The sequence below is a fragment of the Chamaea fasciata genome, unplaced genomic scaffold (genome assembly GCF_029207755.1).
Source record: "Chamaea fasciata isolate MVZ Bird 193981 ecotype frontalis unplaced genomic scaffold, bChaFas1.0.hap1 SCAF_2, whole genome shotgun sequence".
In the NCBI taxonomy this organism is placed as follows: Eukaryota; Metazoa; Chordata; class Aves; order Passeriformes; family Sylviidae; genus Chamaea; species Chamaea fasciata.
In genome coordinates, this window is record NW_027094087.1 from 103,979,382 (window position 1) to 104,004,491 (window position 25,110).

The following is a 25,110-nucleotide window of genomic DNA, read 5'->3' on the forward strand; positions in this document are numbered from 1 at the left end:
CCAACCCCCAACACCATCTCTTCAGAAAAGTGAGAGGTTTTATTGTTCAATATTATTCATTTTTTAAGCTTAGTGAGTGATCTCTCCCAGTCCCTATCTCAACTCATGAATTCTTTGTTATATTTTCTCTCCTCTGTCCAGCTGTGGAGGGGAATGACAGAGTGGATTTGCTGGGTGCCTGGGATCCATCCAGGGCATCCACTACACCTCCTTTCAGCTGAAACCCCATTTAGAGTACTGCATCCAGCTCTGGAATCCTTAGCACAAGACATCAACATATTGGAGCAAGTCCAGAGGAGGGTCACCAAGATATTTAGACCTCTTGTATGAGGATAGGCTGAGAGAATGAAGCCTGGAAAAGAGAAGACTTCAATGTGACCTAATGGCAGCCATACAGGACCTGAAGGTAAACTATGAAAAAGATAAAGAGGGATTTTTACAAGAACGTGTAATCACAGAGGAAGGGGAGTGGATTAAACCTAAAAGAGAGTAGGTTTAGATTACATATTTGGAGGAAGTCAGTTCTTTGCAGTGTAGTTGTTGAGACAGTGACACAGGTTGCTCATAGAAGCTTTGGATGCTGCATCCCTGGAGGTGTTCAGGGTCACACTGGATGGAGCTCTGAGAACCTGGCCTCCCCATGGCAGGGGAGCTGGTATGAAATTATCTTTAAGGTCCTTTCCAACCCAAACCATTCTATGATTCTATGATTTTTGTGATCTTCCATTCACATCAGTAAATAAATGCAGCTTTTGGGACATTGAGGAAAAGCTACAGTTTCTGGATATAAGCTTTTAAAATCTAACAAGAATATACAATCTACTAATCCAGCTGCAGCATCTACTTTAATACAAAAACATTTCAAGAATGTCTTAAACTTGAATAAATCACGCTCTAATGAAAATCTTGCACAAATAATGCTCTAAAAATTTTTACCAATGTTTTTACCTGTATGGGAAATGTCTGTAATCCTCAGCTTCTAAAAAGATGGCTTGCTGCTATTTTTGTGGGAAAGAACAATGTTTTGCTAACGGGTAGTAAGAAGCATTTTTCCTGAATATATACTCACTTTGTCTTTAGAAATATTCAGAGAATAATTGCTTGTGAGATCCCTCAAGTGCCAATTTCAAGGCTAATCATGAGCTGTGCAATAGTATAAATATCAAGAACACGAATTTATAGCTGAAGCAATATATCTGAATTGTTCCTTCTCTACTTTAATTTTGCCCATTGGTTTCCGTTTTCAAGCAGAATTTTAGATTTTTTTATAAAATCTGTCTGAGTTGAAAGAAGCAGCAATATCTCTGATTAAGGGATATGCTATTGGGAGCTACTTAACAAGCAAAAACTGTGCAAGAGTTCTAGTCTTTCTCTACTTTGTGTTTCCTGAAAGCAGAACCACTTCTGATTCCCATCTCCCAAAGCTCTTTGAATTCCTCATTTCTTACAAATAAAAGAGAATCTATATGTTACTCATAAGATTAGCCTTACGTAAAAAAAGCTCATTAAAAATAAACAATATATTTTGTTCTTTCATTCTTTAGCCTTTCTGTAATCAAGCATGTTTTTAATAAAAACTCCCTCCAATCTTTCTAATTGCTTTTTTTTTTTCTTTCTTTAATTTCAGGTGCCACCACAGTCTTTCTGATCACAGGTGTTTGAGGCATATGCTACCATCTCATAAAGAAGATAAAAAGCTTATATGAAGGGATTGAAATAGCTAATGCTTGGATCCTGTAGGAATTTTTTTTTCCTGACTAACATTTGTTGTGTTAGCAACTTTCCTGCTATTTTGAGTTCTGTTTTTTCTAACTTCTTGTTAGACCCTACCTGATTTTCCCTGTAATTGTCCTTTATAGTCTATGTTACAGAAAAATGCCCTGAATTAGAGTTTTACAGACATCAGAAATTGCACTAAATCCCTTCAGTTTCATTGCATCCATATATTTCACTTCAACATTGTGGCAGGGTCTTTTTTATCTTTGTTCTGATTTTTTTTAGAAATAATCGAAGACCAGACTGGTTGGAGATTACTTGCCAGAGAGACATATTTACTGAAAGCAGAGTAAAAACAGAAGCCAACCATTTTGCCTTAGGAAAGTAGGGAAAATGGCTCTGGAGTTCTCCCTTCTGGCTCCTAGTTTTGGGCTCTGTTAGCCTGGACTATGCCTCCTCCTTTCCTGTCTCCCCAGTGGAGCCTGAATTACCTTCCTGTTCAAAGAACTCTCTTCCCTCTTTCCACACCAGACCTACTCATGCACTAGTTATGAGGAAAAGAGGAAAGGCCAAGCTCCAGTGAAGGTGCTTAAAGGCATTTACTCAGGTTGCAAAAGGCCAAATGTTAAATACTTTAGAAGGTCAAGAGTAAGAAAACCCAGAGGTGTGAATCCTGCTTTCTTTTGTGAACAAAGCTCCTTCTGTGTGTGTGTGAGAGAGAGTAAACAGAAAAGCCAGATAGAACACAGAGCAGTATGAAACACAATTTTATTTTAATGTGTATGCCAACAGCGAGCCGTGGGATAGGCAAATTGAGACTGTTGAGTATATTACTTTGCTGAGAAATGGAGAGGATTTTTGGACAGCCCTTCAAAATATGTGTTTCAGAATCCAATGGAAATGAAAAGGCCATGCCCTGCAGATGCACACATTTCTTGTCGCAGATGACAGCTGGTTCCTGATGGGAATTCATTCCCAGCGGGAAAAATGGTCAGTTAGAGTGTGGAGAGGAGTGCCAGGAAGCTAGTCAACAATGCCATATATTTTAGGACAAAGCACGTAAGATAACCAGCTTCCAGTTTAGAAAAACAAGGTATTTAAAAGAAAAATATTACCAAAGTTACTTTAGGTCAGAATCTTCTCACTATGAGGAGCAGCTGAGGGAGCTGGGAGTGTTAAGCCTGGAGTGAGGAGTCTCAAGGAAGACCTCATTGCTCTCTACAACTAAACAAAAGGTGGTGATAGGGATGCCTAAATGTCTTTTCTAGTGTTTTTTTTTTTTTTTTTTTTTCATATATTCATAGCCTTGTAGATTTTTAAAATATAGTTGTATAGTTTCTAGTGCTTTCCCTGCCCTTTCTCACAATAAGGTAACCCTTACTAACACATTCTTGAAATTCAGTTTAGCCTTGTTCTTAAGAAGAGAATTCCTGGCAAGAACATCTATTTTCCCCCAGAACTTAAGAGACATAACAAAAAATAGAGCAAAGAAGCCCCTGGACCAACTCCAAGGGGCAGACCCGAGGGTGGGTTACTGGGGCAACTGATCTTCTGTTAGAAATACCTGCCAGCACCTGATCTTCTATTGGATATACTAATTAATTAACCTTAAAAAAACTGTAAAGATTCTTTATCACGCATGTGCAGAGACATATTTGTGCACCTTAAAGCTTTCATTAAAAATCGCCTTTTTATCTTATCACTCTAACGTTGTTGCAAGTTTTGTCTTTTGAATGCGGGTAACAGCAGCAAGGAAGGAATCGGCCTCTTCTTCCCAGAAACTATAATAGGACAAGAGGAAATGACCTCAAGATAGACCAGAGGAGCTCAGGCTGGACGTCAGAAAGAATTTCTTCACTGAAAGGTTGGTTAAGCATTGGCATGGGCTGGCCTGGGAAGTGGTAGAGCTACTACTACTCCTGGAAGTATTCAAGAAATGACTGGATGCGTACGCACAGTGGTATGGTTTAGTTGACATGAAGGTGTTTGGCCAAAGTTTGCACTCAATAATCTTGAAGGTCTTTTCCAACCTTAATGATTCCATGATGTCTCCATCCCTTCTGGTTTTTTTTTTTTTTTTTTTTTTTTTTTTTTTTTTCTTTTTTTTCTTTTTTTTCTTTTTTTTTTTAAGGCTTATTTCAATGGAGCTACCAATGGCTCCATTGGTTTCAATGCCCCACCCCTCCTTACCCTCCTTATTTTCATTTAAGGCTTGTTCCTAATAGAAAGTATTTTGGTACATGTCATGAAGACTTAAATCATATTTCTATTTATATTGAGGCCTCGTGACAAAAGAATAAATTTTATGAAATATTTAAAGTTATTTAAAAAAATATTGAGTATGCAAATGGTAAAAAATACAAAACATGTAAAAGGAACGATCAGGTTATAACTGCAAAGTCAGATCTGAATGCAGGTAATTACAGTCTTGAAAAAGACACAGGAGGGGTTAAAGTACTGGGAGTCTCTTCTTGCTGTCTCTCAAGAATTAATGTGCAAAAGAAATCTGTAAGTTTATTTTAATGGTGTGTTTTGGATAACTTCTTATAAAATATATATGGCCTGCATGGTGCACTATATCATTAAGCTGTAGTATTTTACAGCAAAGATATTTTTGCAGGAGCCAACCTGCAATTTAATCATAACTACAGTATTTCATTCTTAGTATAGAAATACATTCTTTATGAAACATGCAGTTCTAATTTAGAATTTTAAAAGGACTGATTAAGTTCACATTGAAGTCAACAAATAAAAATCTTTGTCTGCAAGCACTGGACTCTACTACCAGTTTAGGTAAAAATGTTTAAATCAAATAACATTTTTTATATGTTATGTGATTTAGGACCACTCCACATCTTTAGAAACAATGTAGTGGAAGAGACAGCACATTTTTTGAAAGAGTGAGTATGCATCTGGGAGGATCTCATATGACACATCTTCAGAAAAACTGCTAGAAAAATAAAATGACTGCCCATAAATAGAAGCTGGCATGCTGCAGCAGAATAATTATTCTTCCCTTTGGTATTCTGGACAAAGAAGACAAAGCCAATTCAATCTGCACTACACTGCATTATGGCATATTTACTTCCATTATTCCAAACAAGCTTGATTAAAATGTAATTAATGTGATGTTAGCTTGCTATTAATGTCTCATGAATAAGATATTTTATATTGTTTACTGGTACATTGTTTATGTTTGCAATGTGTATCGCAAATATACTCGTTCAGTTTTATTGTATTTATTTAATTTTTTTCCACTTCCTACTTTTACTGGTAAGTATGTTTTATGTTCTCATCTTCGTTATTTGAGATCCAACCTCTCTGACCAGTCTCAGAGAAAAGATGAGTCCAGGAAGCCTGGGTGTTCTCCAAGAAGGAAATCCTAAAGGCTCAGGAGCAGGCCATCCCCAGGCTGGAAGACAAGATGTTGGGGAAGACTGGCCCAGCTGGTCACCAGTGGTGTTCCCAAGGGCTCAGCACTGGGGCTGGTCCTGTTTAACATCTTTATCAATGATCTGGAGGAGGGGATCAAGGGGAGTGGGACAGAAAGACAAGAAGTGCAGGGCACATATTAAGGACCTGACAGAATCACAGAATTATGGAATGCTTTGGGTGGAAGGGACCTCTAAAGGTCCAATGGTCAAAACTCATGCCATGGGCAGGGACATCTTTCACCTGGATCAGAATTCTGGGTAGATGGTGTGGTTGATAAGATTCTGCATCTACTGATTGACAAATACAAGGGTGGCAGAGAACTCTTAAGAAACATATAAGTGCACATGCTGAGCTCTTGGTATTTGAGAAGTGCACAAGTGTGGCTTAGTTTGTAATCAATACAGGTTGTTATTTATTTAAATATTTCCCTGACCTCTAGTACTATAATGTTAACACATTTAATCTACAGAAAAAATATAAAAAAAATATACAAAACCTCCCATAAATCGTAGATCTATAATTCAGGGAAAACAGTCTTCCATATATTCAGATATATAAATATGAAAGGATTTTGAATGTTGATTGGACTAGTTTATTTTGCTTATTGTGAAGACTCCATGTAGCTGAGGTAAGATCTTTAAAGCTAATTTTGGGAGGCCCAAAAATAGATTTTCCAATCATTATGAATTCCAATACTTTGTATCATTTAGTTCTATAAATCATTCTCACATACAATTTGCAACTCTGAACTTGCTGTTGTTTTATTTTCCTTTTTATCCAAATTATCTGAGGCCATGTGATGTAAGAAAATAATGACTCAAAAATTATTAAGTTTAGCAAAATAATTCCATTAATCTATTCTTGTCTGGGAAAACTTTCATATGAAAATATGCCTCAGGATTTGTTCTTAATCCCTGTGCAATCACCTATCGTGAAGGTCAGAAAACCAAAATCTATTCTGTCCTTGGTACAACCCCCCCCCCAAAAAAGGAAAAACATTAATATTTTCAAGATATTTAGAGCATTTGGAAATGTTCTGTACAAATGCCCTTCCTAAATGAACAATACCTCTCAATCTCAAATATGTATCAATTATCACAGACAGTAATTTCAAAGCTTTTTCTGTATCCTTTGATAACTGCTGACTCTTGACAGTTGAATTAGGAAGTGCTTTGCTAAAAGTCAGCTGGTTTTGAGAAGTGAGTTTTCTGATAAGCTGATTGTTCCAGTATTATGCTCTTCCTCTGCCTCCGACTTAATTCTCTTGTGGCCATTTATTTACATCAAAAATTTGCTGATGCTTCAGAATTTTCATCTTATACCTATGACTGGTAGAAGAATGCCATACATCCTAGATCAGATTATTCATGAGAGATGAAATTCCTTTACCTGAGAAACAGAACAGAAGAGTATCACTATACTGCAGTTCTTATAGTGCTACATCATGATGACACCCAGAACTAAAGGACACGGCAGATGGTGAAGGCAGCTGTGTTAATGCACTGGATGTGGGTGTTTGTGTAAAGCAAATTTCAATTCAAATATTAAATACATTGATTGCTCAGTGCTTTAAAAATGCTTTACACAAAAGAAATGGATATTTAGATATGATCAGTTGTTCATGGAAAATGAACTGTTCATAGCTGATATGATTTATGGTGTCTGGCAAATCAAAACTTACATTTGATGTTGAATACATTTTTGTCCTTGCCCTTTCAGCAGCATAATTGGAGAATGCTTAAATGTCAACTTACACTTAAATATAAGTCTGAACATTTACAGTCATCTCATTTCATGCCTATTTGTCAAGGGAAAAAAATTATTTGCTATGAAGCTTGAGAAATGGTCTAACAATACATAGAAACTTTTTATAACCGGGATATAAAAAATTAGCCTTTGAACAGTAATGAATGTTTTGGCTTTTGAATGAAACCATGCCTAAAAATTAGTTGCCAGTGAGGTCCTTAAGTCAGTGATCATTGCGTCTCCTTGTAGGAGAATGCTGAGTTTGTTCACGGGTTTGTAATTCCAACCTGAGATCATATTAAGGAAACTTGATTAATAATGTCACTGCTGACCTTCTATATCAAAGTATTCTGTGGAGGAAGACAATTTAAAGAACATAAGGTACATAGAGCATCTTAAAAGGCTGAACAAAACTGATTTACCTGTCCCGATTTTGCTGTTAAAGAAGCAAAATAAGAGGAACAAAATGCTTTTTGGTTTCTTGACTGATGAGAGCAGTATTCAGTTTTGCTCTAGTGGTGGAGAAGGGATCTGTGCTAGGGTGGAGAGCAGAATGGTAAGACTGTGATAGGAGATCTCTCCCTCACTGTCTTAAGTTGTGCAAACTTCCCACTCTAAGAAATTACTCTAAAGCACGGGACCTTCCTGAAACATCACCCAGGAGAACTGAATTTGCTTGCCTGACTCCTCAGCTGGCTGATGGACTTGATGCCAGATTAAAGGAGAGACATGAGGAAGGCTGAGTAAAGTTGGGTGTTCCAAGTGCAGCAGCAGCCTAAGGCTGCCTGGAATCTGTGGCTGCCTGTGCTGCCCATACCCACCACCACTTCTGCTTACACAGCTACGGGTCTGTGCAAATTCACTTTTGTGTGGGTGGCACTAACTACTACTTCTATAATATGCCCCAATTCAGAAGACTGAAGTAAGAGTTAACAGCTGTAGGAGTTGCTTCTGGTGTTGGTTGGGGTTTTTGTTGTTGTTCTTGTTTTTCTGTTTTTAAATTTATTCAAAGTGCAAAAAAAGGACACCCCCATTTTTGTATTAAGCATCTTATTCATGCATCCTTTAGTAAGAATTTTCTGAAGAGAAGATCTAAATTTGGTCTTTGAAAAATGGCATATTGTGTTCACTGATGCATCTGAAACATCTAGACCAAATATCTTCTCTAATGAATACACTGAGTGAAAAAATACAGGGAAAATAGCAAAGGATTAAGAGTGGCACTAATATTAAATATAGATTATCAGATTTAGGTTAAGGTCAAGAATAATCCTTTTGAGAGTTTATGTCATATTTGTCTGCTTTTGTTAAAATTTTAGTCATCTGAGGCAGGGACCTGATGGACGAAAGTGGACAATTTGGACTGAGGTTGGAAAGGTCACCTTTCAGCAGCAGATTGTGGGTTTATCTTTCTAAATAACTATTTTAGTATTTGTGAATGTGCTTAAGAAATTGAAAGTTTAGATTTTAAAAGTCAGTGGAAAACAAAATTAAATAAACACTAATTCTCACATAGTTGAACTCAAGTCTGAAGATTTTCTAGAAATAAATCCCAAATGAAGAGCCTTGGATGGTCTGAAGAGATTAGGATTACATTTGTTACAAATCCAAGGCAACAATAAAAAGGTGCTCTAGTCTTAATCAGGCAGAACTACTGAAACAGTGCATTCAAATGTTCCAGAGTGTATTTAGCAGTGTTAAATATTTTCAAGTTCATAATTTATTGGTTGAACTATAGTTAATGACATTTGTGCAGCTCAAATGCTGTTCAAATAATGGAAAGAATAGCAGCAGCTTTGTCTAGCAATATAAGGATAAATTCATTCTCGTGTTGAAGCAGCTTTAAGGCTAAGTAATAATGGAAGGGGCACAGGAGAACCAAGAAATCTGTGAAAGAGGCAGTGATATTATAGACACAGCATTGTATTTGGCTGCAAGATCATGTAGAAGGATTTCCCAGGAGGACTGGTAATCTATAAAAAAAGGCAACTGCAGACATAAAAATTATGTGTGGGTTGTATTACTGCAAATATATTTTAAAGCTTTCTTTCATAAAAGGAAAGCACTTCCAGAGAGATGGATGGGTAAAGAGCAGTGTGTTCAGCCCTGATAGGAATGCAGTGCTTTCTCACTGCAGAGGCACCCTTGGAAGTGTTGCCCCCAAAGCGTGTTAAATGTAAATGTAACATGTTCTCTGCTAATTTTAATTTGATAAGTCAGAACTGGATCTTTGGGCTAAGTTGCACACTTTGAAGTTTATTTTCCTCAAACCCACTTTCCTAATTTTTAACTATTAGAAACATATCATGCTGTCTCTCCCCCCTCCCCTCAAAGAGGCAAAGACATTGAAGCACCTGGGACTGCTCTAATTAAATTTTTAATTATTAAAAAATTTCTAATTAGTCAGAGAGAATAATTGTGACAATTTTTCCCTAGGTTACCAACTGACCGTTTCATGAAGGAAGTAACGTCAATTTTAGAATTGGATCCTTGAATAACAAGACAGCAAAGACAATGTAAAATCAGCCATTTTAACCACCATGAAAACAGTAGCAACCAAGGTAGTACAGAGCTCGTGCACATGTTTACTGGATTTTCCTGTAGAGTCTACACAGCGCTCACACTGATTTTTCTCTCTAGTACACTGCTTGTTAGGTGCCTCTAGAGTTTTTGAAGCTGGGATGCTTTCTCCATATACAATTCTGGGCCAACAGTTTGGGAAGTGTAATGATTCCCTAGTGCATGCATGATGAGAAAAAAAAGGACTTTGGAAGCTCATTAAGTACAAACTCATGGCACTGCATATCTTATTGATCCCTGGCAGTAAAATTTAAAGCTCGAGTTTAAGGTTTGTAGAAGAAAGAATAATGCCACTGTGATTCATGACAACTTCGTAATACCAATGACATTACCCTTAAGGGCAAAAAAATTGTTCTAAACTGTATGTTGCCATGAGACAGAAAGATGACAGAGGATATCACCAAAATTAATAGCAAGAACACCTTTTTTTCAGAACAGACCAGATTTGAATTCATCTAATTTTTTGTTTGTGCCAATTTGTGTTTGTTATTCTGTTCCTGAATACTCTGTGGTACCTCTGACTCATAACCTCCTGTATATGCTCTTATGTTTGGGCTGAGTTGCCATTTCAGGAATTTTACCTTATACTCATCCTAAGCCCAAGGTTTCTCTGTGGAAAACTTACTGCCTCTGAAGCAGTCTTGGCCCTTTGCCTGTGAGTCAAATAGACACTCACCTGGGACATGGTGAGCATTTCACTTCTGTCAGCAGAGTAGCTGTCCTTTTCCTGTACTCATGGAGAAAATGTAATGGACTTGCTGCACTTTCTTCAAAACATGGAAGGATACAAGAAGAGAATCTTAAGATACTCTAAAACATACAGAAATTATGTGTAATTTTATCAGAATATGTAGTAACTGCATACACTTGTATTTTATAATTAATGACAGATACATAAAAAGGAGTGGTTGTTTTCCTTTTTAAAGAGATACAAAGGGCAAAAAAAGTTGAACTGATCATTATAATTAAAATAAGAAGAAAAAACTCTTCTGAGAGTAGATGAACTGTATTCAGGCAAAAGGAGTATACCCTTAAATTTTGAAGCCCTTGATTTTTAAATAAAAGCTAATAATAATAATAATAATAATAATAATAACAATAATAATAATAATAATAATTTTAAATAAAAGTTTCATTCCACCATTTATTATTATTATTACTACTACTGTAACCTTGGCTACATTAAGATGTTCAAGCAAGAAAGAACAGAGAGTAATGTTATCTGAGACTTCTAGTACAGTTTATCATCTTGAATCTTTTAGAAACTAGAACTGAATAAAAACAAAGTAAAAAAAAATCTGATGAAAACTTTCCTTACTACACTGTGAAGTTATATTAAGTAATCTCTGATAACCTCCAATAACTGAATTGACTGCCTCCCTTCCCCTCCAAATTGTGTTTAAACTAATATATCAAAGAGGTTGATAATGTCTTATGGCCTTCTTGGACTTTCCTTTGTTAGGCACTTCCAATCCATTTCTACATATTCTTGATTCATGGTTGTGAAAACCTGGCTGCAAGCTTAATTCCCTCCTAAGATACATTAATTGAGATGGGTGTAATCTTAAAATATCTAAGAATCTGGTGCACCAATCATAAAAAGTCAAAAAAAGTTTCAAATTATTATGGATTCCTTGCCCTAATTTTCAAGGCAGATCCTGCTTTGTATTAAATTAGCAAAAGATATACTGTAGTTAGATAATACATAGCCAAGATATCTTAAAATGAAACTGTTGCATCAAGATTTTGTTCATTCCATGTTATGGTTATTCATGAATAAAAATATTATGTGTTTGAATTGTCAAACCAAACTTTTCAATAAAAATCCCATAAACTAAAAGAATGTAAGGATAAAAATTAATAGCAAGAGACTGGAACATTTGTTCCAGGAAAATGTATTATGGAAAAAAAAATTATTTGGATTGGATCTTAAAGATAGCTGTAAATGTCCTCCACAAACCATTTTATTTCTTGTTGATGTTTTAAATCTCCATGCAGCATTTAGCACTCACTAAAAATATAAATCCATAACAGTAACAATAACATGAACTTACTACATGGTATATTATATGCCATAAAAGGACTCCTAAAGGTGGCCTTCTTTTCTTTTCTTTTTCTTTTTCTTTTTCTTTTCTTTTTCTTTTTCTTTTTCTTTTTCTTTTTCTTTTTCTTTTTCTTTTTCTTTTTCTTTTTCTTTTTCTTTTTCTTTTTCTTTTTCTTTTTCTTTTTCTTTTTCTTTTTCTTTTCTTTTTCTTTTTCTTTTTCTTTTTCTTTTTTTCTTTTTCTTCCCTTCCCTTCCCTTCCCTTCCCTTCCCTTCCCTTCCCTTCCCTTCCCTTCCCTTCCCTTCCCTTCCCTTCCCTTCCCTTCCCTTCCCTTCCCTTCCCTTCCCTTCCCTTCCCTTCCCTTCCCTTCCCTTCCCTTCCCTTCCCTTCCCTTCCCTTCCCTTCCCTTCCCTTCCCTCCCCCTCCCCCTCCCCCTCCCCCTCCCCCTCCCCCTCCCCCTCCCCTTCATTAGTTCTTGAAGACTATTAAATGCTTCCCATCAGAGAAAGGTTTTAAAAATCATATGGATATTTAATAGAATCATAGAAATATTTGGGTTGGAAGGAACCTTAAAGACCATTTTGTTCCAACCCCCCTGCCATGGGCAGGGACACCTTTCACAGACCAGGTTGTTCAGAGCTTCACCCAGCCTGGCCTTGAACACTTCCAGGGATGGGGCATCCACAGCTTCCCTGTGCAACCTGTTCCTGTGCCTCAGCACCCCTAAAGAAAGAAATTTGTCCCCAATATCTAATCCAAACCTGCCCTCTTTCAGCTTTAAGCCATTCATCCTTATCGCCATCTGCTGTTTTAAAAAGTTCCTTTCCAGCATATGGATCTTATGATATCTTATCATTAAGAATACTGCCCAAATTCATTGAATCAAATGACCTAGACATATTTTTCCCTGTTACCTGCTTAAAGATAACAGGCATCTGCTTTAAAGCTGCAGACCCCAGTTTTCAAAATGGAACTTTTAAGAAGGCAGTCGCTAAACCACAGTCACTTAATATATGAAACTCCTTAAATACTCATGGTGTACCTATTTACAGCACAATAAAACTGGAAGAAAAAGTAATATATTGCAGTTGATGGAGAACATATCTGTTTCTGTCGTACTCTTTGTTGTTTGGTTTCTTAAAATTAAAGAGTAATGTTTATTATTCCCTATGTTTAAACATTGTCATGATACACAGCTTTGTCATTGTATAGTTTCATAGTCTATGGTCACTCAGAACATATTTCAGTTACACTAAAATGGAGGAAATATCTTTTTGGGGAAACAAACTTTTCCCAAAATTTTTACAATTAAGAAAAGGATATTTTCTTTCTTCCTATCCTTTTGAATGCTGAAAGCTTTCAGTGGGGAAAATATCAAAATAATTAATGATAAGAGTACATTCAGGATTCAATATATTTTTGTTGGAATCAAAATTTAATAGTTTCTGAAAATTAGCATTCAACAAGACGTATTCAAAAATGCTTAGTTACAGCAGAATATTTTAAATCATGTTATGCATGCTATATTCATGTTCATTTCCAATTAAATTAGTACCATGTAATGAAAGCTTAGATATTGTTAAATAGAGTAGTTTATTATTTTTTCTGCAATAAGCTTTCATTCTAGTTAATATTTTCTGGACTTCATTCATTTGAAAAAGCCTTTTTCTGTAGAATTTTTCAGGTACCATTCTGTTTTCTTTTCTTTCTCCCTCTCCTCTTAGGTCTCTTCCATGTTCACAGAATATTTCAGTGACTACTGATCCTGTGAGATGCAAGGCTATTTTATACTTGAATATGGTATGATCTGTGTTATAATCCTACAAAAGCAGATTTTCTTCAGAGAGGTTACTTTAGTAATGATGAACTTGAGGCAACAGGAATGGAAAATGTATAGAAAATCAGAATAACACATAGATGCTGGGCTACAAAAAATTCTAAGCTCTGTGAAGTGGGAGCAGATGAAAGGTGACTTTTAAAGAAAAATTGGTTAAATAAGTTTCCTTCAACAGTGCTGTTAGCTTGCTGCACATGTTCACTTTATTTGTTATCTCTTAGGAAAGAATGATCTTTTCATGCTACTTGTTACAGCTAAAAAATGACATTGTTACTTTGTTAGCTTTAATTTCACCTGAAACAAGAATAACACTGGAATCAGCTGCCTGTATTTCATAAAAGCTGCTCAATGCCATATTAGAAGTTAATACTCTATGCAATTGCTGATGTTCCTTCTACTGCATGGCTTTTCACTTAATGTCAGGAGACATAGTTCTCAATAAAAGCAGTCACCAGAAGAAATGAGCTAGCATAACCTTTGACATAGAAGTACAACCTCAAAAATTTAGGTAAATAGCAGCACAATGGTAATCATCCTTGGCTACTTAAACTAGGCAGAAAAATAATGCTTGACTAGATAGGTCTCCAAACCCAATTCAGGATTACTTCAGGAAAGCAAAGGTCTCTTACAATAACAGACAATTTGTGGTTAGAATCTCCCTATGAACAGACTGCACTGCCTATCAAGGAGAATTTTCCTCCCCTCTAGCTTGGAGAGAGTCTACAAAGAACAGGACACACTATTTAAACCTGGTTAATTTTTTTAATTTAGCCTTGCTATTTATTATTCCTTTACCTGCCTAGTTCAACAGGAGGCCAGCAGGCTGGCCCGAGCCCAGGGGATGCTCTCTCCTTCAGCCAACTACTGGATCCTTGGGATGGAGCCAGGAGGCTGTGACTGCTTCTGGGGATGGCAACCAGCTGCTGCCTAGAGGGCAGTGACAGGAGGGGCAGTGACAACAGTCTGGTGACCTGGCTGCAGCCCTGCAGCTCCTGCGGCTGGGTCATTCTCCCAGGACTCAGCTGGAGCACTGCACTGAAACCTCTCATCTGTAAAGATACCATTCCTGCCACTCTGAAGAAAACAGTTTTCTCCTGAGGCAATGTCAGCTCTTTACTGCTTTTCCTGCCTATACTCTGTATAGATGCTGCGTTGCCTTTTTTTTTTTTTTTTTTTTTTTTTTTTTTTTTTTTTTTTTTTTTTTTTAAATACAGAAGTGATGGCTGTCCTGTAGACAAGGAAGGGTTCTGCTCACCTAGATGGAAATCTGAGCCTGAGTGAAGAGGCTCTTGATCATTTCCAAGGACTGCAAAACTTTTGTATTTTGCAATTGTAAATAGTTCTAAATTTATATTGCACACATTATAAAATTAAACAGTTACTCATAATGATGAAGCAGGAAAAGGTCAAGAAAGTGAAAACTCACTTTCACTTCAACAAAGATCCTCATTCCAGGAATATCACTATCCGTGAAAAATGGGGGAAAGAGAGAACATAAGGAGGAGGTGCTGAATGTCTTAACATCAGTGTAACCATTGCCAATGTAAATCTGAGCACAAGCTTCATCTCTTTGTTACAGGGGGGAGATGGAGTCAAGGGGTAACATTTCCCAATAAAGTCTTGCCTAAACACTCACAGAAACAGGATTTTTTGAAACAAAACAAATTCAGTAATGTATTTACAAAAGGTGGATCCTTCCTGTGCCTCCTGGCATGAAGAACACCACAACTGGAAGCACGTGCACAGACTGTTCAGGAAGCAGGATCTGACTTCTGCTGAGTTTGTCACGAGACAGGAGGAATCACAGCACATTCTCTGGCATGCATGCAGGAGCATCTCCTCAACAGATCCATTCCACTGTCCAGCTGAAAGTGCCCTGCTGTTCATTTTCTTCCCGTCTACCTCTCCTTCTCAGCACTACTGGAAGATTCGCCTTGGCTGCTGCTGTCAGATCCAGTGCTGCTCTGCCTGGGCAGTCAGCAGAGGCCAAAGAGCATGAGGAGGATTTTGGCAGAGGCCCAGAACGATCAGTGCTGGCAGGCAGAGAGGAGTATGCATCCCTGGCTGAGTCTAGGTGACTTCTGACTCCTCTCCTCCATCTCCTTCAGGAGCCAACCCATCTCCTGGGTTTGCTGCTCCTCATGCTATGCAAGAGCTCCTGTGTGACATTTTCTTTCTGGTCACCCACCCCCAGTACTCATGGCAGGATGCCCAGCACCGTCAGGATTTGGGTGATGTTCCCAGCCATGGCCTGGAGGAGGGAAGGGGCTCAGCTGGGCTGGGTGGCAGGGAGAAGGCAGCTGGGACAGTATGGGCAGGAGACACAGGGATCTTGGAATGTGTGTGAGAGGGGATGTGGGAGCTCAGAGCTATCACAGCTAAGGTTGATGAGTGCTGTAGGGACGGGGCCATGTCCCCACAGCCCCTTGGACACTTACCATGGCTGACAGCTCCACCCTGCTGAGGGAACACCTGCCCTGCCCAGGGGACTGCCTGAGCCCCCTACGCTCCCCTCAGCCTTAGAAACATTCTGGCCTGGCCCTTGCTCAGCCCAGCCTTCTCCTTGCCTGCCCCAGTCTCCGCTGGGCCAAGCCAGCACTGCCGGGTGGGGATGTGGTGACACAGCCCCGTGCCTTGGTCTGTGTGATGTCTCTGGAACCAGAGCCACATGCTGGCACCCCACCTGGGCAGCTGCAGCCAGCACTGAATAATGCTTTCAACTCAGCCTTCTCTTCAGAAATCCTAAAAGAGTCCTGTTCCCTCAGTAGGTTGGTTCAGTTTTAACTTTTTTTTGAATCATTATTTCATCTTAGACTAAATTTTAGAGTAGCTGCAGTTACTTTTCTCTTTGCCTTTTTTTTTTTTTTTTTTTTTTTTTCTTTTTTTTTTTCTTTTTTTGGGCGCCGTGACTTTGTGAATATTCCATGCACTTATTAATGAGAAACAATGTTCATTTTTTTGTGTATCACTATTGTCACTATTCCTCTGCTGAACCTCCCTTACATTAATGTACAACCAGCTGCTGTCTCCTGCTTATTTATGGTAAAGGGAAGGGCAAAGAGGTCTCAGATCTCTTCAGAACCATCAGCCTGAAAATTCAGAGTCATTTAGAAAGAGAATTTCATCTCTGTTGTTTGTGGCATGAAAAGTTTACATTAGTGGACCCAAAGTGCACTGCAAACTAATGCCTAACTTTTTGTCCAATGTCATTCCTAAGCCCCCTTCAATCCAGCAGCTTTCAAAATTTTTATTTCCTAAGTATTAAGATTATTTTATGTAGCATGCATTGATCATCAATTTCTGTGCTGTGGTACAACATATAGTAAATTTATATGTGATAAAATATAACAATATGGTAAAATCAGTGGAAAGTATTCATGTCACATTGATGTAGCTCACATTTCACCAAAGCAAATATAATTCAAAAAAGAGTAATGTGCTTAGTTTCAGTAATATCTACCTTGCTGTTTTTCAGTTTTCATTACTTTTTGCAACTCCTACTAATTTTGTGCCGTTTGAAATTTCACTAAGGTGGAGGTAAATATTTCTAGTGCTTTACTTTTACTTCCTAGTTTTCTCCTGGGAGAACAATCAAACTGTAAAACAAAATGGGTAACTACATTTTAAACTAAGATTCCTCCTGAGGAATTCTAACTTTTGACTGAAAGAAGAAACCTTTGGTAAAATGTTTGATTTACCCTTTGTAATCAGTGGAAGTTTCAAAACACTTGCAGAAAAAAAAAGAAGGGATTTAGGATTGTTATTAATATTACATTAAGGAGAAATTTGATTCCCTAAAAATTAGTATCTGTGGTGTATAATGACAATGGCTTGAAAAAGGGAAATGAGAGTGACCTAATGCAAACCCAGAGCACAGCGTGGATGGATGGCGCAGCACATTTGAGGAGTAAACAGGTTCTCACAGAGCAGAGGTATGCCATCCAGCTGTGTGCGTGTTAATGTGAAAGAGATCACTACTGAGTCTAAACACTGTAAATAGTGCTCCCACCCTTCAATAGTAAAGGTGGTGGAAAGAAAATGGGACAGAAAATAATGGAATAACTGGAATGTACTCAGATTTCCCCTGAGCCTTCTCAATGTGTGCTTCTGTATAGACAAACAGGGTGGCATGCAACAAAATTGGTGATGTGAAATTCCATCTCTACTAAATGCAGGAACTAAAGATGAGTTCCTAAATTCCTAGTGAATACACTGAGTAGAAGCACCATGGGACAGATGTAAGCACAAATATTCCTACACTGACAGTATAAAATGTGCTAATTTTCAGCCTATTTCTAACTGTGTCTTTCTTGATGTGTTGACTAGGACTGGTCTGATATCAGTCAGGTACTTCAGTGGCTACCTGTAAGCACGAATGCATATTCACACCTTTCAGCAAAATTACTTTTAGGAAGTGATTAAGAAACTAATTGGGTTGTTACCCAGGAGGAAAAGCCTGTGATGCTTATCACCAGGTACTAATTTTCATCACAAGCTCCTGGCTTTGTCTGTAGCTCCCAGTTACAGTTAGTCTAGCAAGTGTAACTCAACTGTAGGACTTGACTAATGGTTATATTCCCCATCCCAAATTCTTGGAACTCTTGTAGACTGAAAGAAATAGTTAATCACAAGTTTTAGAGGTATATTTTTAATACATCACCGTACAAGGTCTTTTGATGACTGTCTTTTGGATGTAATCTTCATGCTTTCTTAGAACTGAGACATATCATTTCAGACATCCTGTAGGAGATTCACACCCTGCATCCACAGCAGAGGTCACAACTGCAGGTGTTCTAGATATTACTGAGTCTATTTTTCAGATGATGAAATTTAGTCATTTGCACAGATACCTTCCTAATTATTTACAGTTCATTCTCTTATTGAGAATGCATCTGAGAAATCTCTGCTTTCATGCTAAAATGGATAAGTCTTATTTTATGTCCATATGTTATACTGATTTGTTTTAATAGAAATCCTAGAACAGTCAGTTTTTCTTCCATTTATTTTCCTTGCTAGGCATTTGATTACTTTTATGGTAGTTTAGGAAGGCTTTGCCAGCTCTGACTCAATGTTTTTCAAGGAAGATTTTTTCTGTGGGGGTTGTTATATTCTACATGTTCCTCTCTTAGCTTCTCAGGTTCATAAAGCTGTTTATGTAGGCTGCATGGTTTTTAAGATTTTCCACAAAAATGCTGCCTTGTCCAATTCACTTCCTGCTCATGAGGAGCATGGCCAGTTGTACAGATATTGGCCATGCTAGCATGAGCTTTTTGAGTGTCTCCTGCACTTTCCCCTTACTGTGCAGGCTTAAATATATACTTTTAAGCTTACTGGGTAGCCTTAATATATATTTTTAACAGAAAAGTAATGCCTGTATTTTCAAACAGCTGACATTAAGCATTTCCAACAGCATTGTACAGTAGAAATGTGATCCATTTCCTATGCACTAAGGTGAATGTCAAGAAAAAAGACAGCATTGTTAGCAACAGGGAAAAGAATACTTGGTACTTGCTGCAGTGTCATGCTGATCTGAAAGAGGATGCTTTTTTTTATACTCATGACTTTGAGTACTGCATTAAAAGGATTAATTTGCTGGGGAATTATTAACTGCTTTGCCTGCATACAAGGGTTTTTTCTTTTTAAAATTACATTGTGGCAAATAGTACTAAAATAATTGGATAGCTGACAATGTCATCTGTTGCAATAAATTTAACTAGTGAGCATTCAATCTAATTTAATGCTGGGCATCAGATCAAGAAAGTTTCTCCAGTATCCCACTGATTTGCACTGAGTGAAATCTGAAAATATAAATATATTACAACAGAATAGCAATATGTGAATGTAGATTTACATATATGTTTATTTTATCTTGATGGCATGGTATTAATCAAATCGGACATACTAATTAAGGACTTCTGCATTAGCAAAATTAAGCTGGATGTTGCACCTATTCTGATTATCCTAGTTAGAGTTCATCTGAAAACCCCCTGTATCTACTGTTGAGGTACTGTGATGAAATTGTTATTCTTGCTTGGTTGCTAAGAATTTAAATATTTCTTCTGACACTTTATTTGTGGGGGAAAGCTGGGAAAGAGGAGAGAAATTGTTCCAAAGTAACAACTTCATTTCTGATTTTTCTAGAAAACAGGTTTCTAATCAAAGCTTTGGACAAAATTTTTAATATACATGACACCACATTTTGCAAAAGTTGACTTTTGATTCCTCAGTGCTAGAGGAATTATATAGAAGAATTACACCATTCTTGTATAAATCAGAATGTATAAATCCATATGCCACAAACTGACATTTGTGTATGTCTATGAGGTTTTCATGACTCTGTTTGCAGAGTCACACCGCAAAGCTTACTTTTCAGTGGGGGTGTTGCATTTATGCCCATGACATAAAGCTTATTATACATTTAACTTCTCTGCATTATAAGAGACTTTCTCAGAATTTCCGTCCTTTTTTTGAGCTGATGTTTGCTATTCTATAATAAATCAAAGTAAGTCATCCTTACTTTTAAACAAGAAATAGATTTTGTGGATCTCACTGATCTTCCTATGCATTCATGAAATCATTTTCTAAAGAAAGGAAAATATCTGTACAAAGCACATAACCTTCTGTTCTCTTCCCTGTTTGGCCCCTAGCACTACTTATTTTTATTCTGGTTAAGCATTATCTGAATCCATAAGCCAAAGGATTTCCACCTGGTATTCATGGTTCATTTTGCCCTTACCTTAAGGGACAAGCAGAGAGACTTCTGGCACAGTGAGCAATGGTTGCATCTCCTTCTGTGTTAGCTGGGATGCACAGTGCCAGAGAAAGACACAGAGGTGTAGCAGGAAAGTCTGGCCTGCTCTTGGAGCTGGAAAAGGCAGGCTGAGGGGGCAAGAACTGAAACTCTTTTGCTGATGGTAAAATACTTAATTAATACAAATGCTATTCTTGATAGAAAAGAATATGGGATGCTCAGACATGAATTCCCTTGCAGTGTAGTTCTTCTATCCCTTAAGAAGCCCCCTTGCCTGTAATCTGTGGATTTTCTTCTTTCCGTGCATTTACAATTACTGAAGGTTAGTTATTCTGTGGGAAGAGTGCTGATAGAATGCATGAATACCCAGCTGTAAGAATCCCTGCAGTGGTCCAAGAATGCCTCCTCATCTGCCTCATTAATCTATTTAAAGTCACTGACCAAAAGAGGGTTGGAAAATAATCTGAATTTGTTCTATGTATTTTGTGTTTAGTATTCTGGTGTATTGATTCTGGTCAGTATGCTTCAGCTGAATGTTTTCTACACAGCACATAGATTTTTGTCAGGTTCAATCACAGTGAGAAGTGTATAGACGAAATCCTTCATGGCTTGGTGAAAAGAATCATTGAATAATAGGTTGTCCTGAGTTTGAAGGGACCCGACAGGATCTTTGAAGTCCAACTCCTGGCCCTGCACAAGAACACCCCAAGAGTCACACCATGCACCTGAGAGAATTGTCCAAACACTTCCTGAGCTCTGTCAGGCTGGTGCTGTGACCTCTGCCCTGGGGAGCCTGTTCCAGTGCCTAACCACTCTCTGAGTGAAAAACCTTTTCCTGCTCTCTGACCTAAACCTTGCCAGACACAGCTTAATGCCTTTCTGTCTGATCCTGTCACCTGTCACTGGTCACCCCAGAGAAGAGCTTATCTCTTTTCTTCCACTCATGAGGGAATTGTAACTGCAGTGAGATGTCCCCTTAGTCTCCTCCAGGCTGAAGTAGCTAAGTAACCTCAGTCACTCTTCATGTGGCTTTCCCTAAAGACCCTTCGCCATCATTGTAGCTTTGACAGGCTTTGCTGGCTGTGACCGATGTCTGCACTGTTGTAAGAGATGGTTCGAAGATCCCTCATCTGCCTCACGACCATCGTCAAGGACAGAGACTGAAACCCCTAAAAGGGACTTTAAAATCTCAATACAGGAGTTCTGGCCTGGCTGAGGTGGGATGTTGGCCAAGTGCTGCCTGCAGGTGTGTTCGATGGAAAAACCCAGCACCCATATCGGAACATCAGAACCTGAGCAGAAACAATGGGCAAGTCACGGTGAAGTGACCGCGCCTGCTGACTTGTACTGGTTGACACTGTACCTGCTGATGACTGACTTGTTCTGAGTTCTCTAAATGAACACACTGCAATGATTTCCCCCACCTGTTTGGCCAACTGCCTGTCGCTTCGGAGAGGACTATAAAAACCCTGGAGACCCCCGCTCACTTTTGTGATCACCCCACTGGAGAAACTCGCGTCTATAGGCATCTTCAAAAGCCTCGAGGACTCGACCCTCCATGTTGGTAGCTATAATCCCCTTCCCCTCTTTTCTGTTTTTCTAACTATTCTCTTTTTCTCTCCCTACTATCGCATTTGTTGGCACTAAATAAAGGTGCATTTGTGATTGAGTAAACTGAGTTTGTCCCCCGCTGTGTCTTTTGCGCTCTGAGATCCCTAAAACGAACCATCACGAACCCCGCTTGTGTGAGCGGATCGTGACAACTGTCTTGCAGGTTTTCTTCAATAACTGCAAGAATAATCTTTATAATAAAATTGTCCATAATTTTACCATTCAAGAAAGGGCACTGCATAGCCAACAACTCCTCAAGCAAGATGCTACAGTCCTTGTTATCCAAACTAAGTTTGAAATAACCAAAATACTCTCCATTCAAGTATTTTGGGTATATGATGTATATGTGCATCTGAGCATATCCCATATGATGGAAGAACCACAGCCAGACCTGTTGGATGGAAGTGCTGGGAATGCACAGCAGTGTCCCTGGCTGACACAACTGATGGACACTCTGGTACAATTTCGTGTCATAATGAAGTAAGTCACAAGACCTGAACACCAAAGGTTTTCACTGCACCAAAAAGAGACATATGACAGTATGTTACTTTTTACAGTAACATCTTATCTGTTACTGTAAAAGAATTGATCTGATGTAATACACAGACACATAGGACAAAAGGGGTTTAAGATAGTTGCTTGCTAATAATCCTCTGCATAACACCCTTATGCTACCTTTTCCTTGAAAAATTGGTACTGACACTGTTTCTGAAGGGTTGGATTAGGAGTTTTTTTATAGACTTCAGCATAGAAATTAATTTCCTCTATCTATTTAGAGGAATTTTTTTTCTTAAAATGTATTTCGATATTTTAATATCTAAAATGCTTTAAAAATTTGCATAAATCTATTACGTTTTAGGCACTTAAGTAACTTGTCTTGTAGCTATACTAATTCTGGTAACATTTTTAGACTCCTCATTATAATAGACTGCCTGCTGAGTTCTCTGAAAAATACTATAATGAAGATGTTCGCACAAAATCTGGAGAGAAAAGTTCTTAATTTTCTGTATGAATGTACTGTTATAAAGTTAAACCCTGTACACTTTTTCCATGCAATGGAATAAAATTATGAAGATGTTCATTTCAGGTTCACACATAGCTAAGTGTGGCTAGCTTCCTTCTCAACTACCTCCCCCCAACAGTAAGATAGATAATACTTTTAACTGGAATAATGGACACACAATCTTGTCTGGAGGGCCTTTAACAGAACCCGCAAACTTCGGGGTAAGTACAGTTTCATATTTTCCCTTTGCCTTATGAAGGAAGAAATATAATATCATTTTTTCCTTTCAGTCTTACTGCCAGCAATTTCTATCTGAAGTAACCCCATTAAACAGTCTGGAGTTACTTTAAGTTGTATAAAAAATAAGATCAGAAGCTATTCTGCTCTTTACAGACAGTATGAATCAGATATGAAGTTCCTGGATTTGAGGGGAAAAAAGATCCCTAGGACCTGTGTTCATACTTCTTGAAAAGCTTTCCAAAAGCAATCGATCTACTTAAAGGCTGAACAATAAGCTTTCCAACTAAGACTCACAGGACTTGATTGCCTGGAGTCCACAATAAAGCTTTTTGAAGGAGTTCCATATAAAAAAATCAACCTATAGATCCTGCTGATGCGAAAGTGATTTAAGAGGCTCAGAACCAACCTATACACCTGTTACTATTACTGTTATAGCATATGTATTTGGCTGTTTTTCCCTACTGCCATTGCTCAGGGTTCTGCATTCTCCAGAGACATCTTCCTTCACTTGAAGGTATGTGAGATTTTTATTGGTGGGAGAGAAACAGCTGCAAGCCTGTCTTTGTGCACACACTCCTTGCATTACACTACAGGATCTGGTATTTCACCACTGAAGTTGCAGAGGCACACTGCTTCCTGTCATTCCTCTCCCTGAGCCAGTTTTCCCCCTATGACACAAGAAAGCCGAGTAACAACCCATGTACTTCTACTGTCTTTGTTACTTACTCTACAGTTTTCACTATTTTACTTCAAATATTTCCTATAAATCATTTCAGTTACCCCTTAAACCTCTATCCCATTCTTGCCTTTGCCAAGCTAATCTAATCTACTGGCAAACTGGTCTAGTTTAGAAAATGCCAAACAATCTCTCCCAAGAATCTATTGCTCTTCCATCTCTTTTCCAGCTATTTCATATGCCTAATTAGAAAGACTTCCTCTAACTGGGAAGGTGCCAGGTTCTTTCACCAAATGCTTGTGAATGTCCTGTATTAGTGAGCGGATATGAAAATTATATGTGATGAAAACTAGTAGCACATAAAAAAAGTTAAGAATTTGTTGCATTTCTTCTTCACTTTATTTCTGAATATCTTCTGGAAAGAACTGGAAAGCTGAAAGAAATAAGATGCAGTCACTGAATTTTTTGTCTTTTGGAACTGTGCAGAGCAGAGAGAGATGTCAGAGCCCTGAGCACATGCCTCCTCCAGGAGTTTTAGGGCAGACCTAAATGATGGTGTGGGAGTCCCATTTTGTGAAATGTGCTCTTCAAGAAAATGCTGCTGGTAAGGTCTCAGTAGGAGCTGTCCACCTTCACTTAGGAACTGCTTTTAAGCAGTGGCTCTCCCCCAGATCCTACTAGAGCTACATTCCAACTGTGATGTAGCTATGCCATTCTTAGCCATGTATGTTGCTGATTTGGGCTGTACAGGTGACCTGCAGATGTGCCATGGTGGCCTGACCTGGCACAAACTGTGCACTTGCTCTGGGCTTTGGGCTGGCCGAGCAGCCCCAATCTCTGCTGGCTTTACTGAGCACTGGGGGATGGGAAGTGAGGCCAGTGCATCTGCTCTTATTCCTGCTCCCATGTTCCACTTCCCCTACAAAGCAGCCTGCCCCTATGGCTCCCTATCAGTAGGAATAAATTGAAAAGTTAATTTCCTCCAAAGATAAAAAAAAATCTGCATATTCTGGGCATATTTGAATGTAAAATATCAAATGCAACATTTTCTTTAAAAAAACCTAAACCCAACATTGCAATTGTACTGTATGGTAGCATTCAGTGCTCTAGGAGGCAAGCATGAAAAACTCCAGCTCTTTGCTGTGTATGGACACTTGTCTTTTAGACTGCAGAAAAATGATGGTCTCTTCTAAATGGTTTTTGATGCAATTTTTTGTAAAATTGTGTTACAGCTCTGCAGGATTTCTACTTGTTCTAAGGAAAACTGAGTATGTGCATGTTATAAAAGCAAATAGGTAGTAATAGAATAAGATAAAAGTAAACATGTAAATTTATCATCTTCTCAATTTGATAATATCAAATTGGGATTCTACTGCCACAAAAAGCTGATAATAATATGCTGCCAGAGCTGTCTATTAAGTTTCAGGAGTAACAAGGAATATATTTTTCTTCATTTTTAAAAATTTTATTTA

At 38.1% G+C, this 25,110-nt stretch overlaps 1 long non-coding RNA gene across 1 annotated transcript; it reads left to right on the plus strand.

Moving 5' to 3' along the window:
• On the plus strand, positions 1 to 3,397 carry LOC136286105 (uncharacterized). Its single transcript, XR_010719760.1, has 3 exons — positions 1 to 29; positions 142 to 406; positions 1,628 to 3,397. It is a non-coding gene; the product is annotated as an uncharacterized lncRNA (long non-coding RNA).
• The last annotated feature ends 21,713 nt before the right edge of the window (positions 3,398 to 25,110 follow it).